Consider the following 13873-nt stretch of genomic DNA (forward strand, 5'->3'; position numbering starts at 1 on the left):
AAGCGTTCAGCTCCATGGAACAACTCAGAATTATTGTCTATGAAAGCAGCTGGCCAACATCTTCGGAGAGTGTCATGTAAGGTGGGGTTTATACTTCACACAACACATGCGCCTGTTGACCCTTCTGCTACACAAGCATTGTACTGTTTAAACTTGCATATGTAATTTACGTAAATCTAGAAGATTCCACCAGGTGTCAGTGCGAAATATCATGGTGAGAAAATGTTTAGCTTCCCTGTTTTGTGAATTGCCTGAAACAACCATTAAATTCCGAGGACACCTTGCCACAATATCTCTGAAAAGGATGTTTAATGATTACATCCATCATCCCAGGGATGTACCCATTCCAGCAAGCATCGGGCACGAGACAGAAACAATCCCTGTATGGGGCATCAGCTCATTGCAAGGTGAATACAAACACATCCATACACTAGTGTCATTTTACTGTCACCAAATACCCAAACCTACATGTCTTTGGAAGGAAACCGGAGCACACTGTGGAAACCCACCAGGAAAATATGCAAACTCCAGGCAGGGAAGACCAGGGAATTAACTCCCTACTGCGAGGCAGCAGCGCTACCGCTCCTGCACCATGTGTAATTGTTAGCAGTATTCATTATTTAAATGAAGTTAATGATTTATCTGTAAAATGTAATATACATAATTTAATGCATTCCATCATGACAGTGATATCAAGTATAAATCTAAGGATTCTAAATGTGCAGAGAGATGGAAAATCAGATTAAATGTATTCTGTGTGGCAATTGCTGCTTGCCACTGCTATCAGTTCAGGAGGAAGCCCCAGAAGCACATAGAGATAAACTGGGTCAGTTTTAAGATGATGTTTATAATAGTTAACTTCTAATAAATTGATGGAACTCTTCAGTCTGGTTTCAGACTGCACAGCACAGCTGTGAAACTGCACTGCTTTGGGTAACTAATGATTTGCTTATGGCAGCAGACTCTGGACAAACCAGCACATTAATTCTGTTAGACCTAAGTGCAGTATTTAACACTTTTAAACATGACATTCTTCTTCCCAGAATGGAGAACAGTTTGAGTATCGTTGGCACTGCCCTCCAGTGGTTTAAGTCCTAGCTGACTGATAGCCAAGAGTTTGTTAGTCTTGGCAACAGCAGACCCCTCTCACCACCAGTAACATGAGTTCCTCAGGGCTCCATTCTTGGCTTTCTTCTCTTCTATATTTACAGTATATGCTTCCCTTTGGCCATGTTTTTCGTAACTTTGGACCTTATTTTTATGTAGATGATACTCAACTCTATTTCAATATTAAAGGTCAAACATTGGAGCTTTCTCAGCACATAACTTGGCTCAGTGAAATTAAAACCTGGATGGAGCATAATTCTTTAAAATTAAACTGCAAAAAAACTGAACTCCTACAAATTGGCATTAAATGACAACTTCACAAAATGAGCTGCTTTTCAATTACTCTCGACAACGATTTAATCAGACCTTCTAATGGAAGGAATCGTGGCACCATTTGATTTCACCCTTTCTTATTCCACCCACATAAACCACATTAAGAAACTTTTACTTCCACCTCTGTAACATATCACATGTTCGCTCATTCCTCTCCTTTTCTAATGCCAAGAAATCTATCCATGCTTTTATCACACCTGCATCAATTGTTGTAACTCCATACTGGCAGATGCACCTTTAGGTCTTTTATCACAACTCCAGTTGATTCAAAAATCCTTAAAGTCCTTACACAAACCAACAACAGTGAGCACATAACACCCATCCTACTTCAACTTTACTGGTTCCCTGTGTCTTAGAAGATTGAATATAAAATTCTGTTAATAACCTACAAAGCTTTCAATGGCCTTGCACCAGAGTACATCAGTGACTTTCCATTACTATGCTCCTGTTCGCCCACTAAGGTCCTCTGATTCTGGCAAACTGGTTGTGCCTCACACTAACCTGCACTGTATGGATGTCTGCTGTATAGCTGAATAGCTCCTAGACTTTGGAATGACCTCCCAAAATTAATTAGATCAGCGGACTCAATTCTCTCTTTTATAAAATAACTTAAAACTCATCTGTTCAGGAAGGCTTTTAACTTAAGCTAACATTCTGCCCCTTCTTTCAGTTTACCTCTGTCCAGATGCTCAGGATAATTTTTGTCCTATAAATGTGTTATATCACATATTTTGTTGTTTCAGACTTTTCTTCTAGTACTGAATTTAGTATTTTACTCTGGTTTATTGTCTTTTATTCTGCTTAATGCTTTGTATATCCTGTATATATCTGGTTTACTGTTGTATGCAGAATATACTTGTATCCAATGTCATATATACCATACTGACCCCCCCCCCAAATTCCCCACCCAAACTTTGAAGCACCTCAAGCATGGGAAAGGTGCTATAGAAATACAATTTCTGTATTGTTACCATTTTAATGTATAAGTAGAAACGCTTCATATACAGTATGTATACACAATATTTCATGTGTAACACTGTTCTAAAGCATTAGTTGGTGCAGGCCTTATGCCCATAATTTAATGGATAGACTCCTGCTTCCCATTCTACACTCTGCTCACTGAAAGTATTTTTGTCAATTTTCTAAACATATATATATTATATGTTCTAAATATATATATACTGTATATATATATTGGCTACAAACCAAAAGCACACTAACAGCCCAGGAAAGTACATCACAGATCATGGCACTGCACTTAGGTCTCCTTTAGTTTAATTTTTTTTCTATTAGGGGAAAAAAAAAAGATTTTGTTCTAATTCACCAACAGAAATTGACTTATTTGATTCTGTCGTACTTTGATTTCAGCTAATGTAATTTCAGCATTTATGGAAGAAAGCACAGCAAATGATTGGTGAGTGTAAAATGTGGTTACTATATACATTTTAGGAATGATTCGGATGAGTTTAGTACTTATTTACACTGTAAGGTTACCATACTATCCACTGAAGTACTCAGTCAAAATCTGAAGTGCAAATGATCAACATTGCTTGGGATTACTGGAATGTCACTTTTTCCATTATACAAATGTTTCTCAACCTTTATGGTCTTGTGACCTGGTTTTACCTTTTAAAGTTAATTGTCGACCCACCAGCAGCAATTGTAAACTTTGCCATCATTGGTGCATACACATGATTGGAAGAGCAGAAGGCATCTCCTTGGTAAAAAAAGTACAATTGTAATAGTGTTGCCATTGTTGAGACAAATGTCATGGAAATTATGTGCCCCTTGGTGAAATGAGTGTGATCAAAAGAGCAAAAGCTGGGTAGATGAAACAAGCACAATTGGAAGAGCTCCTCTCGTGACTGAAAGAGGCCCTTGGCAGGGCTAATAGTTTAGCCCCCCATTGGTGAAACAAGCACAGTTAGGAATGGCAAAACATATCACTCAGCACTATCTATTGCTTAAGGTTGTGAAAGCAATAAAGTGTATTGGTGCTATAGTCACTTAGTCCTACTGATCTGTGACACCATGCACAGTTTTGTGTAATATAAATCTGCCTCAGGCAAGATTGGTTCAGAAAGCAGGCATTATGTTCATGTTTTTAATAGAGAAGAATTCACATATTAGAAGTACACAATGGCAATGGTCTGTATTGAACAATTTGGTGTATCAAGTATGATTAACTAGCATTTTAGTGCACCCAAAGACATAATGTACCATAAAAACTGACAGGGTGAAAGATTACCCCTATTTTAATAAAACATTTTTAGTGGTACAGTACACAGTAAGAGTCATCATTGAATAAATACATCTACTGTATTAAGGAATCTGCTTAATCCATTTCAAGTTTTAGGGTTAAAGAATATTCCATCAGCATTATCCATACAAAGCAGAAACCACTTGATATTTCTATAGTATCGTTCTTTTTGTTTAGTAAACAGCAAGAGTATGCAATTAATGAGTAAAAAATGAAACTCTAGTTCATTAATGATTATGAAAAAGCTGTATGGAATGATTTCTCAAGTTTGTTATGTTGGGTTGCTTGATAATGAGGGGATACAGTACATGTTCCATCTCTCCACATGGACACAATGTTACTGAACACATGTTTAAGAGTTTAGTGGCTTAAAAGCTACTTTACACCAACATGTTGTCAATTTAGTTGCTTTTACTGATTCACCTCATGAACTTAAGCAGACATTAATACAGCATTTGTTCCAAATGTAAAACCTATTGTTTATTTGTAAGCAATTCTATTTTACCTCAATATTTATAAAGCAAATTGGAATTTATAAAGCACATTAGAATGACATCCTCTTCAGAAAAGATGCTGCATAACTTAAATAGTAGCTCATATAAATTTTTGCAGTTGCAATATTGTCTTTCTTCTACAGCTTATTGTCTTACTGACTTAACTCATCTTTTATTTTCAAACCGAATAATAAAAATCATTCTATTTTTGGAGCAGTATATAGAAGCATCAATAAAACTGCAATAACCACACAACCTTTAGACAAATGAGCCATGTTTGCAGAACATATTGTACTATTCCACAAGTAAATATAGTTTTGAAATCTGTAGATGAAAAGTAGCTTATAATCAAATGAAGCAAGGTAGCAGCAACAAAAAAAAATGACAACAGCCAGAACACTGCACATTCACCTAAGCAACATACACCGTTCAAACAATTGCAGTGTTTTTATTTACAACCACAAAATACAAGCTTTTAACATAAACTATCTGAGAAATAGTAATTATAATGAATACTCTGTGATTGTGAGGTTTTCCCATTGATCAATTTTTATTTGAAATCTTAAATATACCTTTAAGCAATCTAAACAAGTACCAACCAAATTAGCATTTGCAAATATAGATGACTCACCTAAAAAGCTAAAGGAATAAATGAAATTCAAAAAAATAAATAAATAAATGATAGTTAGCCTGTTTTTATTATGTCAATGAATCTATAAAGAAGCTAACCGTGTCAATAAAAAACAAAAAGGTCTCTATACACCTATAATGTAGTAGATGTTAACTTTTGGAGGAAGGAAATGGGTTTTGGCGCTAGTGTGCTATGGCCTAAAACTACACAAGTGTTTCAAAAATTAACCAACACAGATTCACAGTATAAAAACAAATCTGAGGATATGTATGAATGCTAGAGAAAGAAAACTGACAAGAAGCGTATTCAATTAGTGTTAATTATCCCAAGAGAGAAAGCTGGATTGCCAGTGGCTCCTAAAAATTTAAAGAGCTAAATAAATCATTAACATTCCAGAATCTCCCTTTCAAAATGATAACTTGAAACAAATGCTAAAGAAACACTTAAACACGTGAATAATGCACTTTCTGGAGAGTGTTTCTCTCCAAAGGATCCTCAGGTTAAGTTTTGTGCATCTTTGTTCTCTTTTTTTATTTGTTTTATAACCTCCATAAACTGTACACAGTCAAAAATTCAAGAATAATTTCTCAAATTATTGCCATTAAATTGTCAGTGTCCATGATTTTTAGTCCATCTGTTAAATGAAAGTCAATGTTTGCTAAGAGATCTGGATCTAATATTTCTCTATTAAATCCCCAGAGAACTGAAATATGCAGTGAACTGTGTAGGTTTTATTCAATATGATTTTGTGCAACAAAATAATTTTAACAAAGTTATTCGCACTACAAAAAATATTCATGATTGAGTTACTTCTCCACTCATTCACTTCATCCATCCATCCATCCATTATCCAACCCACTATATCCTAACTACAGGGTCACGGGGGTCTGCCGGAGCCAATCCCAGCCAACACAGGGCACAAGGCAGGAAACAAACCCCGGGCAGGGCACCAACCCACCGCAGTCATTCACTTCATATAACTTTTTTTCTATCAGTTTTCCATTTGAGGGTTCTGGCATAGCTTGCTGTAAGCCATAAAGACCAGGACAACAGTTTCCAGCTTCTACTGAGATTTCCACGCATTCTAATGCCAGCCTAAAGATACAATACTTCCTGTGTGTCTTTGGGTCTGGTTCTCAATCTTCTGCAAGTAGGCCGAGGCTGCAACAATCCTGCTGACAGGATTTCCAAAGGAAATCTATATGCCCAAATCAATTCAAAAGGTGAGAATCCATCATTATATTCTACGGTAATCACTTATTAAATAGTGACACATATAAAGTAAATCCAGAAACACTGTTCAAAACCTTTCCTCAGACACTTGTATTCATAATGTAATTCTGTCATTTAGTACTGTTACACTTGTGAGTTTCAGACATGTCTCACAGGTTTGGATGTGTTGGGAAATACAGGGAAGGTTTTCAGTGTTACACTGCCATTAATCCAATTTCTATTTGCTGTAGAATGGAGGAGAACTATCCGGAGGACTGCTGACATTGCTTCCTAGCTACCTGACTGAAAAACAGATCCTTCCACTTCCTCCACTACTTAAGACCACAGCAACTTTGTATCAGTTTCATTTCCGACCTAGATAGACAGAAGTCTACAGTGAAAGCTGTCAGGTACAGCAAAGCCTGAAAACGTCAGCACTGACATTTTTTTCAATTACATTAGACCCCCGCAAAGTCGTGGTTCAGAGTTCGCGGCCTCAGTCATTCGCAGATTTTTCCTTAGAACCTATCTAATAATTGTTAGGTTACCTGTACTTATTTGTTTTGTCCTGGATCGTTTCATGATTGGTGTCTGAATTGCCTGCTGTCTGCCTGTGTACATGAGGACTATAAGTGGATTCATGGTCATCCTGCAAAGAAAGGAGTGCTCCTGAACCCGTCCACCTGTCTTCACCATTTTTGGAACTAGTGGTAGGTCTAGCGGAGCTCTGGACTATCTATTTTAATCATTACATTTCATCCGTTGCCATTTTTCATGAATGTTTTCATGATTTACTGTGTGTGTTTTCTTTGTGCTTTGTTGTATTTAATGTGTAATCACCGTAGGGGGAACAGGGGTGGTATCGTTGTTTTCATTTGTTTTCATTACATTCGTTATTTGCTGTTTGATTACCGTTTTGCTTTGTTTTTGTCTCTGTTTGTGAGTGCGTGCGGGTTGGGCCAAGGCTGGGTCCATCCCTGGAATCTCCACCATAAAAATAAATAAATCACCGTCTTCCTGACCGTGTGAATCTTAGTGGCACCAGACCGCTACAGTGTTATTCATTTCTCCTTGCTGCTGATTGACTGTGATGCATCTCCAGCAGAGTGTCCTTGAGTTTTCCGTTTTGTTCCTCTGAACCCTTAAACCGCCACAACCGGCTATAGTTGTTTCCCAGTGCCATTTGCGAGCACGTAGGAGCTGATCAGTCAGTGCCGTACATTCGTTGAGCTGCCAGCTCATGACCACTGCCAGCCCCTTGTGAGCAGGGGGGCTGAACGCACCCCTAGAAGACACAGACGCTCCTCAAAAAAACCCTCTTAAAAAACGCTGATAGACTACTTTCACATTGCTCCTTTACTTGCTGGGCCTACTTGCGGCTGCTCTGTTGCGTGATATTCTTCTTGCGCTACGCTTACTTAAAAGCCTGAACAGCACCTGTCCTTTTTGGCTGATTGCTTTGTTTCTCTCTACTCCCCCAGACATCCTCTGCTCCTGTTGGGGGTCCCGCTCCTGTTGTGCTCCCCTATGATGTTTGCCTATTCTTTTAAACGAGAACTAACTTCTGAAAGAGACATGTTTGTTTGAAGTGTTTGAATAAAGTTCCTGTCTCTACAATCTCCTGTGTTTCTGTGCAATTCTGTGACCCAAGCGTGACACCCTGACTGTCTCTGGGATTGAGCTGCTGCACTAGACTAGCCTGCCAGCATCTGCGCTTACCTCTGTGTGCTTGCATGCAGCCAGTTCAAGAACAGTTGGCTCGGTGATTTACTTAATTTCATCCATGGCGACAGTTGCACTTTGTACATATTGTTTCAGTAGTTTTTTAAATAGTTTTTACAGTTTATTAGTAGTGTGTAAAATGATCAGTGTTGCAGTAATTGTGATGCTCTTTGCATGAAAAAAAAAATGTGTTCCATTAAAATTTCACTTTTTCTTTGTTAATTGTGACTTTTACTTAAAGTGCAGCGTCCAGGGATGCATTAACCCCCAAGTATGTGGTAGTTTAAGGCTTAAAGCCCCTAGATAGATAGATAGATAGATAGATAGATAGATAGATAGATAGATAGATAGATAGATAGATAGATAGATAGATAGATAGATAGATAGATAGATAGATAGATAGATAGATAGATAGATAGATAGATAGATAGATAGATAGATAGATAGATAGATAGATAGATAGATAGATACTTTATTATTCCCAAGGGGAAATTCACATACTCCAGCAGCAGCATACTGATAATAACAATATTAAATTAAAGAGTGATAACAATGCAGGTATACAGACAAACAATAACTTTGTATAATTTTAACGTTTATCCCCCACCCCCCCCCCCGGGTGGAATTGAAGAGTCGCATAGTGTGGGGGAGGAACGATCTCCTCAGTCTGTCAGTGGAGCAGGACATTGACAGCAGTCTGTCGCTGAAGCTGTTCCTCTGTCTGGAGATGATACTGTTCAGTGGATGCAGTGGATTCTCCATTATTGACAGGAGCCTGCTCAGCGCCCATCGCTCTGCCACAGATGTCAAACTGTCCAGCTCCGTGCCTACAATAGAGCCTGCCTTCCTCACCAGTTTGTCCAGGCATGAGGCGTCTCTCTTCTTTATGCTGCTTCCCCAGCACACCACTGCGTAGAAGAGGGCGCTCGCCACAACCGTCTGATAGAACATCTGCAGCATCTTATTGCAGATGTTGAAGGACGCCAGCCTTCTAAGGAAGTATAGTCGGCTCTGTCCTTTCTTACACAGAGCATCAGTATTGGCAGTCCAGTCCAATTTATCATCCATAAATCCGTCGAAACACCCGGCACCTTCTAAGGCTTCTGGCAATGAAAACGCACTTGCGTGAATTACAGTACATATAGCGGTAACATCGGTATTTTACATTCTAGCACTGCAGGAGACATAGCAGTACAGTACTGTGCAGTATACGGGTTTACCTTTACATTCTTTTTTTAGGTAATGTATTAAGCTGACTTTGAAATTAAATTAAACTGTTTTGGGGGCATATTTGGGGTATAAATTATAAAAATAGGCATTTTTTTAACCACATCCAAAAGTCATGGTTTTTCACATTTCATGGGTGCTCTAGGAACATAACCCCTGCGAAATCTGGGGGTGTACTGTATTTTTCCAACTGGACATTAAATGGGGTCACCCCTGGTGCCTCCTGGTGAAGATGGGTAAATAGACTAACTGAAAGATCAAATGCCTTATACAAAGAGTAAGGTTTCCAATCAACCCCACTGCCTGGTATAATATTTGCAAAACTGCCACTGTTACATCAATTCAATGGTTTCATGATCTGCCTTGACTAGTTAACAAGAACTTCAGGTACATGTAAGTTCCATTTAGGGTAGAGCTTTTGCTTGCAGAGAGCAGGCCACTCTTTTTCAGGGAAATAATAAGAATTCTTACCACCCAAACTGATAACATCATCACATTCAAAGATTAACCACCCACCCGTAGGTACGGGAGATTACAAATATTACTAGGCCGTGAGAGAAATGTGCAGACAACAGAACAGAAATCAAGAACAGAGCCGCCAGAAGAAAAAGGGACCACAAGTAATGGGCAAAAAGCTAGGTATACAATATAGGACTAAAATTTAGAAATGAAACACGAAGGACACTTTATTCAAGGAAACTCAATAAATATGTTATGAACTAAAAAGGAAAGCTTCCAAGAGATGTTTATGTTTAAAAACAAGTAAAGGGCATCAGAATCTGGTACCACAAAAAAGCTGGGTTGAGGGTGAAGAAAAGAGTCTGGTAATAATATAAAATACCTTTCTAATTAATACAAAATACAGGGTTGGTTTGATAAAAGAAATATGAATGGGAAATGTGATGAATGTTCTGTCAAAAAAAAAATTTCAGTCACTGAAGCCTTATCAAAGTTGGACGGAGATATTTGAGGATAACACTGACACAGAGTCAGAAATGAAAAGGGACTCTAGTCACAGACTCTAGTCACCCATAAAACACCATCTTGACAGGATAGTCAAATAAAGCACTTGTGTTGCATTTAACAGTGTATATACATGTTTTGATTAAAGACTGTGCAGATATGCATTGAAAGTTCGTTGAGAAAGAACCCATCTGGTATGCCAGCTCATTAACAGAAATTGCCAAACATACGTATGCTTAAAATCCATTCTAATTATTCAGCAAAGCCAAATAATAATGGTGCACAGAAATGTTTCAGGTACAATTATTGACATAGCTATAGCGTATAGCCGTGTTTCTGAACCGGGGATTGGGGTAACAAAACACCACATACAAACAAAGTTTAAAAATAAATCTGTAATTTTAAGATATGTAGATCTAAGCTCATTAATTGCCAACCATTATATACCATTTTAATAAAGGCAGTATTTTCATTAACAGTGCAGTTGGGCACTTGGGCTCACAAATACAGTACAAGCATTCTATTACCGGTGGTCTTTCCTCATTTACTTACACAGAATCATGAGTGAAGCAGACAGGACATAGAAACTGCAGTACAGAAATTCCCTTTATTTAAACATTTATGTTCCTTCTGATGATAGATTAACTCAGCCTTCACCCTTGTCAAAAGGTTCTAGGAATGTAAAATGAAATAAAACTATAGGTCTTCAGAAAATGAGCTACAATACAGTACATAATATAAAAGGGAACACTCAAAACAGCACTCCTTTTGAAGTTGACAATACCTGATCATAACTAATCATTTGATTTCAATTTCAGGAAGTCTTTTCTATACTAACGGATTTTTCTTTGCTACAACATGTCCAGAAACAAGTCAGAAAATGAATACAGGATGTAACACTGATGTACACTGGGATAACTTAAGTAACTAATTTGAAATTTGGAGCATTTTAATCATTTTAGCTATTTGCAGAAGTTCTCTGATGGTGTATACTTACATGGGAGATGTGACAGAATAGGAGTCAGGTAGAGAACTTTGTTTCTTGTTTCAAAGGGAATTGTCAACAACTTAATATCAGCAAAAACAAGAAACTGGTCATTGACTTAGACCAAACCAAACAGCCTCCATGTCTTGTCAGACTATGTTCTTTTAATGTGGGCAGTGACATCCTTTACATCTTCCATAACTCTGATGTCTAGTAAGATTTTGTATGCTGATTAAGAAGGAAGGCTCAGTTATGAGACACACTGTCGATCCACTGGAGGTAGTGGAAATTATTCACATTGCTTGCTTTTGTACATAACTGGTAACTATTGACTCCTCTTATGTCACATACCTAAAAAATATTCCCTTTGAAGTACAAAGGGGTAAGTGAAAATATTTTTGGGTGGAGTATTCCTTTAAAAAATTTACTTGGATAATAAATTTTATTGTCATTGCTGTGAACAATAATTGCTTCAACATGTCTTTAACTAGACATGAGATTATGATTCTTCCATTCTTGGCAATGTAAAATCTTAGTTGTAGAAAATAAAATTTTATGGTGACTTTGCACTTAGGACAGGGGTTTCATAACGTCACACAAACGTTTAATAACAGACTTGTGTAAATAAGAATTTTAACAAGACTCTAGATTTATTGATTTAGTTATTACAAGCATTACTACAAGTAATTAAAATCTTCATTTCAACTAATACTCTTCTAACTTCTTACCATTATATCTCACTTTCAAAAAATCGTCCTGCTTACACATAGACAACAATACCTGAAAAAGTCTATTAGAAGCTCACTACAGTAACGCAGAAATAATATCACTATCATTATTTATGTTTAAAGCACAATCCTGAACAGGCAGCATAACCCAATATCATTCAATCACATTATGACCAAAATATAAAGTTAAAAAAGCAAAACATTGAATGTACACTGATTAAACAGGACAGAGAATGTGTACAAAACTAACATTTAAGGCTTTGAAATCTTCAATGTAAAGCTGTAACACATTGAGGCACCAATATTTACTTTACAATATATATAGCACTTCTGAGTGAACAAAAGATATGTAAATTTGTTTGTATTAAAGGGCAGAAAGAGCTCTACATTTCTAAGATTGAAAATATATACAGTTTTCAAAAGGCTATATGCCTTCATACTTTAAATTACTTTGTTATAATGCTAGACCATATGCAGATTGACAGTTACCAACTTTAATGTTATCTCCTCCGTTTTTTAATGTAATTAATCAAGTAATGATTATCAGGAAGCTAACATAGTCTTGTCAGTAAAGGATGCAGTACAGAAGTGAGGCAGCCATTAATGTTGACAGTTTGCGATACATAGTGAAGATGTCAAGGGTTTTAATGGGTTATAAATTATTACCAAAAATACATTGTGTGGTCAAAGAGTTTATGCCATATGTGCAGGAACTGTCAGGATGAGGGCCAAATGAAAAAAAGCAGCCTACACATTTCTCTCTTCTCTCTTTACATAACATGTTAGTTAAACACATGCATACTCTTGTAACTAAGATGCTTGTGATAATAATCTGTTTAAGTGCAAAACCAGACACAGCTAATCTTTAAAAAATTTTTTGCAAATTTACAGTGAGTATTATAGCATATAGCATGTAATTTGAACATTTTCTACATATTAAGTTTGTCTTAGTTATATTGAAAATGGCTTTGTCACTCTAAGCATAGCAATAAAAAAATTCAAAAATGACACTATTTCTTTAACATTTTATCAAAGACAAATTATTAGTGGGTGAAGTGTTAAAAAGCTACTGTAACTAGAGAGTTTTGGATAATGTTTTAATAAAAGCAACCCCACACGTCAGTTTACTGTTTCTATAAACCTACCTTGGATATTAAAGTCTTCAACATGGGGTCCTTCTTTATCCTGAATGAATTATGTTCATGTGACAGTAGAAATCGCTGTAGCATTACTCATCCTGGCAAGGATGCGAGCCAACTTATGGACAATGAGCTGACTCATTATGGTTACAGTGGTGCCCCCTTGTGACAACAATAAGAAATGCATCGGTGCACTTCTAATTCCCACTACAGTATTGCTAAATTTAAGTATTACTTAAATCTATGGTTTGATACAGAAATTGTACTTGTTCAAGAAAATGTAAATTGCGATCATAAAATTTCTTTTCACTGCTAAAAATCAATAAGTAATCAGACTTCAATTAATCTTAATCCAAATTTAAGAGGCTATAACGACACTTGGGCTTTTGTTTTTCACAACATCAAGCAACAATGTGAGCCACAGTTGAAAGGTAAATCAGAATTTTGTTCACTTCTGCTAATTTGTTAAATTATTTATTTTTCATTGCTTGCTAAGTAGAAATGAATGTATCATCTAATCAGGGGACTCATCTCAATATTATTACAATATTGATTGCACCTTTATTTTTATTTCTATCATGATTAGACTCAGATGTAAATTATGGAGATTTTCTGATATTCCATATGGTTAAAAGTAAAATGAAGTAAAATAAGACATTTCAGATCTAAAGACAGAAAAAGTGACAGGAAAATGTTAATGATATAAATTGGAACTATTTTAGAAGGGCATTACATATGAAGGAATCCCAAGACAGTTTGGCAATTAATAAAATTGTGTGCGCATTGTGGACAGGTTAAGGGTTCAGATAGTTGTTATTTCCCGCTGGAACACCAGAGGGCACTCTTGAATGCAGACTGGAAGATTGACAATCTCTGATGTCACTTCTGGTGTCCTCCTGCCTGGACACGTCTCTTCTTGCCAGTAGCCCATAAGATTGGAAGCTCCACCATCTTCAGCAGTCTGTTTTGGAGACTTGCGTCTTTGACTTTTTTATTTTTCACTTTTTCAACACATTTGAACTCTTTTTCTTTATAGTATACAGGATTTGCCTTTGGGTGCCGAAAAGTTTTA

The 13873-nt window shown here is 36.7% G+C and overlaps 1 protein-coding gene across 4 annotated transcripts in view; it reads right to left on the reverse strand.

The window, feature by feature from the left end:
* The window catches only part of LOC114662380 (fibroblast growth factor 13), a 400003-nt gene that overhangs the window by 303723 nt on the left and 82407 nt on the right, over positions 1–13873 (reverse strand). Inside the window, exon 1 of one of the 4 annotated variants that reach the window (XM_051935229.1) lies at positions 12808–12854. The exons of the other annotated variants lie outside the window; for them this stretch is intronic. The gene's annotated coding sequence lies outside the window, so the exon portion shown is untranslated. Of the gene's footprint in view, positions 1–12807; positions 12855–13873 lie in introns of those variants that run through there. 4 annotated transcript variants of the gene reach the window in all.

The sequence above is a fragment of the Erpetoichthys calabaricus genome, chromosome 12 (genome assembly GCF_900747795.2).
Source record: "Erpetoichthys calabaricus chromosome 12, fErpCal1.3, whole genome shotgun sequence".
Classification (NCBI taxonomy): Eukaryota; Metazoa; Chordata; class Cladistia; order Polypteriformes; family Polypteridae; genus Erpetoichthys; species Erpetoichthys calabaricus.